We start from the raw sequence: 7,015 nt of genomic DNA on the forward strand, positions 1-7,015 counted from the left end.
AAGCAGACGGGGAAGGGAGCGGTGATGTGACCCCGGGTCTAGGTGGTAAGGGTTGGACTCAGCCCCACAGCTTTGTGCTGGGACCATCACTTCAAGGCGGACTCCAGCACAGCCCATTCTGCAGACCAGGAGAGGCTCAGGGATGGGCTCCAATATGGGCGTCCCCGGGGTGAGAAGCCGTGGCCCCGTGCCCACAGCTGGGTGGGGACCCACAGCTCCTATTTCTGGTGTTCTCCATGGGAGGTGCCCCGGGTCCAACCCACGGGAGGACGGAACACCCTGACCTGATCCCCCACGTCCCCAAGGTCCCATCTCTGGGATGTGCTGCACACACCCGCTCCCAGGGGATGGCTGTGCTGGGAACAGAAGTGCAGGGATGTCTCACACCTTTCTCCTTCCCCATCCCTCCTCCTCACACTCAGTACTGTCCCCATTCTTGTTCCTATCCTTGCTTCCATCTCTGTCTGCATTCCTGTCTCCATCCTCATTCTTGCCACTATCCCCATTCCATCCCATCCCACCCCATCCCATCCCACCCCACCCCATCCCATCCCATCCCATCCCACCCCATCCCATCCCATCCCATCCCATCCCACCCCATCCCATCCCACCCCACCCCATCCCATCCCATCCCCTCCCATCCCATCCCCTCCCATCCCACCCCATCCCATCCCATCCCATCCCATCCCATTCCACCCCATCCCACCCCACCCCTTCCCATCCCATCCCTATGCTGTCCCCACAAGTCAGCCCTGCCTCCAGCCCTGCTGCCCTCACTGAGCCCCCGCTGCAGCCAGGCCCCCGGAGGCTCCTCCATCTGCGGGGGCACGCAGGGATGCGGAGGCCTCGCTCATCCGGGGTTACCTTGGAAACAGCGCCTGAGCCACTCGTCCCTGTCACCACGCAGAGACCTGTGCTGCGGCCATGCGAGGCGCACTGAGCTCGGCACCGTGCCTGGGTGGGGACAGCAGATATGTCCCCTGTGTGCCAGCACTGCTGTGTTCCAAACCTGGGGATGGGGTGAGGCCGCTGGGGAGCATGTCCCATGTCCCTCTGTCCCCGTGTTCCTGTGTCTCCATGTCCTCACTTCTCCATGTCCCCACTGTTCCATGGCAGTGTCGTGCAGCAGCTCTGGGGGCTGCGTCCTCCCCCGGGGACATCACTGAGGGGATGCATTCCTGAAGGACACGGGGACGCTGACTGCCATAAATCACTGCCAGCACCTCCCGGCCCTGCGGATGTCCCCATGCCAGGACCCTCTCTGCATGCAGGGACGCCGGGTGTGAGGCTGTCACTCATGAGATGAGGGTTCGCTGCCAAGTGCTTCGCCTTGGAGAAAGCCAGCAAATATTTTTGGGGGGGCACAGGCAGTGGGGCTGGCAGTAGAGTTCAGGCAGAGGACAGGAGCGGGACAGAGAGCCAAGGAGCTTTGAACGGTGGCTACAGGCTTCAATTTAAAGATCGTGCCTTAAATAGAGGCTCTGCGGGCAGGCTGGGGCTGGGGGGGCACAGGGCTGGGGGGTGCAGGGACGGAGCGGGGCTGGAGAGCAGCTGGGAGGAAGGAAGAAGAGGCTAAAATAAGCAGGTGGGTGGGCAGGGAGGAAATCATCGCGGGGCCGATAACACGGGGACTGGGGAAGGGGGAAAATCTGTGACCAAACGTCCCCAGGAAATAGGAACAGCCCCCTCCCCCCCGGTGGCACAGGGAGGTCACCGGGGGCGGCTGGGGTCAGTGGGGTGTGACACCAAGGGAGGGATGCGAGGCGCTGTGTCCTATGGGAGGGGGCAGGGGGTGGCAGAGGGACATCAGCGGGGGTGGGCAGGGGGACAGCGGGGGAGCACGGTGAGGTTGGGGTCGCTGAGAGCATCTTCTGGGAAGCAGCTGCAGTGATTTATGGAGAGGGCTGCTGTGATTCACACAGTGCTCGGCCTCTGAGCGGGGTCATGGGCAAACCCAAGGAACAGCCCAGCAGGGAAGGCTGTGGGCTGGGGGGGTCTGTGAGCATCCCCATCTCCTTCTGTATAAAGTGGGGCCGGAGATGCTCATCCCCCCGGGTGGGGGTTGTGTGCTGGGTGGGTGTCCAGGCAGGGGGCAGGAAACGGCTGAGGGCTGGACAGCAGGACACAGGGCAGCACGGCTCTGCCCTGGGAGTTTCCATATTAACCACACTCTGTTTGCATCGAAGCATTTTCCCCTCTGCGGGGCCGCTGCAGCCGGGGGGTTATTTCCTGCCCTTTTCACTCTCCCCCCGCTGCCCGCCCCCCACCCAGCCCGTCTGCTTCCTCTCTTACGCCCCGGGGGCTTTCCATGCTGCCAGAAAATAAATCTCATGCTATTTATAACAGAGGGGAAAATGCGAAGGTCTCCTCCGGCCCTCTCCACGGTGGTGATAAGCGCAGCCGGGCACCCCCGGAGAGATGAAGGAGGGAGAGGAATTTGCAGGGAAGGATGTGGGAGGGCAGCGCGCCTCAGCCCTGCTTTCATGTCCCGGCCACGGAGCTGGGGCCGGGGGAAGGGAGCAGGGGTGCAGGGGGCTCCAGTCTCACCATATGTGAGCACAGCGGGGGCACGGAGGGTCTCCTGGGATCAGGGCTGGCAGCTGCTGGTTGTAACCCCCATAAGGGATTTAGGGACTGTGAGGGGGATCAGCTGGATAATGCCTGGCTGGGGCTGGATAATGCCCAGGGAGAGCCATCCCCTCTCCATGGCCGTGGCCCCACCCCATGTCCACATCCCGTGACCCCAGCCCGTGTCCCACAGAGCTGGCCTACAGTGCAGGTGAAGGCACACACTGTGAGCACCCACATTCCATGCACACACTCTCAGGGATGCTCAGAGATGCACCGAGTGCCAGTGTCCCCCCGCGTGCCCCACATGGGGCTGGAAGGTGTCTGGGGCCGTTCCCACCCCATTCCCGTTATGGGATGGAAGCAAAAGGCCTGCCCCAGATTCTGAGCTTTAGGGAAGAAGCTGAGATTTCTCCTTTGCAATGGTCCTGCTGAAATGCTGTCACTGCTGCAGCTCCTGTCCCCTGCACCCTGCCCAGGACTGCTGCTGCAGGAGCAGGAGGAGGAGGAAGAGGAGGAGGTCTCCCTCCGAGCAGACCTTGTGCAGAGCACAGCGCTGCCATGGCGAGCGGAAACGTGGGAAGAAAACACGGAGAGAAAGAAAAGCGGCTCCCAGGCCCCGAGGGGAGGGGAGCAGAGAGGAGAGAGCAGGAGGGGAAACGCCGGACCCTGCAGTCAGTGCTGTGCCGGGGACATGGCAGGGGGAGGGACAATGGCACATCGGGACACGGGGACATCGGGACACCGGATCCTGCCGTCGGTGCCACTTCCCTGCGGCACTGGAAGGAGCCGTGCAGCTCACCCGTAGGGGAGCAGTGGAAATGGGGACGAGTGCTGCTGCGAGGGCTTTTGGCACGGGATCCAGCAGCGCTCGCCCAAAGGACAAACTGGGCTCCAGATGTCACCCGTGTCCCACCGGGCCAGCATCCCTGCGGCTCTCTGTGCACCCTGTATCTCCACGTCCTCGTGTCCCCGTGTCCCCACGTCCCTGTTTCCCCACGTCCCCCTGTCCCCGTGTCCCCGCATACCCCGAGTGCCGACTTCCTGCCTCCGGAGGCTGAGCCGCCACCTCCGCCGCTCCCCGGCCGTGGGAGCGATCCCAGCCACCGGTCCCAGGGAGCCAGGAGCGCGGCCCCACGGGGCACAGGGGTCCGGGGGGAGCATCACATCCCCTATGCATCCCAGCAAAATGCGGTCAGGGCTTTGTCTGCGCCCCAGCCCCACTCCTAAGGTTTTTCCCAGCTCCCAGATGGGGACGCAGACCCTTTTCCTTTGGATTTTATCCTGCACCACCCTCTCATGGTGGCACCAAGGACTCTAAAGCCAATTGTCCCCTCTGCCCGCGTCCCCTTGAGCGTTGCTGTTGGGAACACCGCTATTTTTAATCCCATGAAGCGATCCTGAAGGACAGAGGCTATTTTTGCTGCCTGGGGCTCATCCCTTCCTTCCAACCTCACCCGGCGCTCTGCAGGGTCAGGCCCCATGGGATCGGGGTCAGGGACCATCCAGCCATACACTGCGGGGCTGGGGGCTGCTGGTGGGCAGGGCTGGCACTCTGCGCTCCCCACACCACGGCCAAACCCCATATCCCAGGCACGGGGCCATGGCCAAACCCCACAGCCATAACCAGTTCTGAATTGGGGCCGTGGCTCCTGTGGGTGGGTTTTCCAGGATGGAAGGATGGAGGTGGTGGAGGTGATGGGGCCGCCTTTCCCATGGGCGTTGTGGGGCCAGGAGGACATGGGAGCAGTGGGGCAGAATAGGACACAGGTGTGGGGCACGGCCTGGAGGGAAGGGTGGGATGCGGGGGGCACATCTGGCAGTGGGGGGGCAGGAAGCCCGCTCGGCAACCTTGGGATCCCGGGGGGCCAAGTGCTGCCAGATGTTGTGCAGCTGTCTGCAGCACTTCCTCCCACCCCACACCCTCCAGGAAGGCCCCCCCTGGTCCCACACCACTCCCCTGCCCCCTTTCTTCTCCTGCCAAGCCACATTCTGGGGGTTGTGTTCTGCTGCTGGGGGCACACAGCTCACCCTGTGACTGGGCAGGGAGTGGGGAGCGGCTGGAGAGGCTCTGGGCACATTTTATCCCTCTTTCTTGTCTTGGAAAACCACATAGAACCAAAATGCATCCATTCTGCATTTTGCATCAATCCTGCATTCTGCGTTTTCCATCACCACTCCCTCACCATTCGTGGGGTAACGTCACCAAACCCCTGGGTTCTCATCCCCACAACCCTGGGGGAGATGCCCAGGGCTGCCAGCTCACACCACGACACAGATAGGATCCGAGGGATTAGAGCAGCTTAGGGAGCAGAGGGTTTGCAGGCAGCAGATGGTACCGGATGGGTCCCAGGGTGAGGTGAGAGGGATGGGACACAGCCCTGGGCAGAGCAGAGCAGGGGAAATCAGGCAGAAGAGGGGAGGAGTGGATTTCCAGCCTATGTCCCGATGGGATGCTGCAGGGCTGGCCATGATGCTCTGCCCTGTGAGGTCCTGGGCATGTGGTGCAACCATGGGAGTACATTCCATCCTTCAGGTGCCCACTGCCCCATGGCAGTGCATGGTGCCAATGGTGAGCAGAGCCCTGTGGGTGTACAAGGACTGTGGAACAAGGGACAGCAGGAGTGGGGACTCCAGGGCTGACTCTGTAGAGCTGGAGAGGGGCAATCCCCACTGCAGTGTTGCCCCAAATGCTGTCAGGGGAATTCCCAGTGCTGGGGGTGGAGAGGAGTGGTGTGAAGTAGTTGAAAGTGTGACGTGGTGGGGAAAAGGGAGAAAACCCATAGTGGGAACATAGCGCTCAGGCAATCCCCATGCAGCCCCAGGGCTGTTTTGGGGCTGAGGGCAGCCACATGAGCCATGATAAGGGGGCAGAAATTAAGGCTCTGTTTCCCAGAGGAGGTGTGAAACTAGCCTCAGAAGAGAGAAGCTAAAACCTGTTTCTAGCCCTGTCCTGCACTCCTTCTATGGGATCAGGGAGAAGCTCAATGTTCAGAAGCAAGGGGGATTCGATGGGACAGCCTGGCTGCCAGCTGGGGGTTCCCAACACAGCAGGGAAAATCGGGATCCAGCCGTGCCTGCATCCCCCCCCACCCCATCCCTTCCCCAGTGATGTTTCAGAAAGAGGAAGTGTCACCTCTGGCAGCCCCCTGCTGCAGCCCCGGGGTTATTTTGGGTGCTGAGAAAAGAGGAAGGCAGCCCACGGTGAGGGCAGGGTGAAGTGACAGGGGTTGGTTTGGGAAAGAGGAATGTCACCATCACTGCCAGCCCATGGCCCCAGTGCTGCCAAAGATGGGCTGAAGGATGCAGATCTCTCCCACCTGAAGCACTCCGGGGCTTTTTTAGATGCATGGTTAATGCACCCATGTAAATGCCAGCCTGGTATGGGGGATAGCAAGCAGCTTAGAGCCAACCAAGGAAGGACTGTGGCCAAAAATGAGGCCAAGTGGGACAGATTGCCGGGGAGCTGCAGTGGGGACATGGGGACAGCATGGTAGCACCTGCTCTGCTCCTGGTGTGTGGGTGGATGGAAGAGTGGGAGAACACATGGATGGATGGGCAGATGGACACAGGGACAGATGGATGGGTGGGTGGGAGTACCAGTCGTTGGATTAACAGATGGATGGAAGGATGGATGGATGGGGACGTGGCTATGGGGAGAGCAGGGGGGGCCAAGAGCTTCACTGCAACATCAGGGTGGCCTCCTGCAGAGCAGTGAGCTCCAGCAGTGCCTTGTGCCTGGGAAACAGGAGCAAAATGTGATGGGGGCCCATCAGCCTGTGCAGGCTCGTTCCCTGCAGGGCTAATAGCCACCAGCTTAACAAGCGTGAGCCAGGACTGCTCCACTGGGCCCTTTCCAGCTGCAGGGAGGAGCGACAGCTACAGCTTTGCAGTGGGCAGTGAAATCTAGGTCAGGGCTTTCTCTAAAAGGGGCACAGAGCCCAGCTTGTGTCAGCTTCCAAGTGAAGCAGCAGAGCTGCAGCGCCTGCCTGAGCACGGAACAGCCGGGAAATGTCTGTGCCCTCCTGGGGTGTCCAGGATTGGGGCAAACAGGAATGGCGAGAGCCTTGGGACACAGCTCCCTTTGCAGGGCTGGCCACAGCTTCTGGCTTTGCTGGGAAACAGCCGTGTTTTGTGACTCGGGCAATGTGCTGCAGGGGACGTGTCCTTGCTGTGACACAGAGAGCTGCCCAGGCACAGGGCTGATGCTGCTTGCCCCCCAAACACGACATCCCTGCAGCCATCACAGCCATCCACATCCCTCCCCACTGCCTCTGTGTGGGAGCCAAAGCAGCTCAGAGGGGGCATCAGTGATGGGAACTGACTCCAGGCTGACATTTCAAAAGAAAACCCCCAAGAGAGTGAAAGTCCCAGTAGCAAAAGGAGAACTGGGGGCAGCAGGGAGGGCATAAGCCGTGCCTGAAACCTCAGGAAAGCTCTGCTGGTA

This window comes from Lagopus muta, chromosome 16, assembly GCF_023343835.1.
Source record: "Lagopus muta isolate bLagMut1 chromosome 16, bLagMut1 primary, whole genome shotgun sequence".
Classification (NCBI taxonomy): Eukaryota; Metazoa; Chordata; class Aves; order Galliformes; family Phasianidae; genus Lagopus; species Lagopus muta.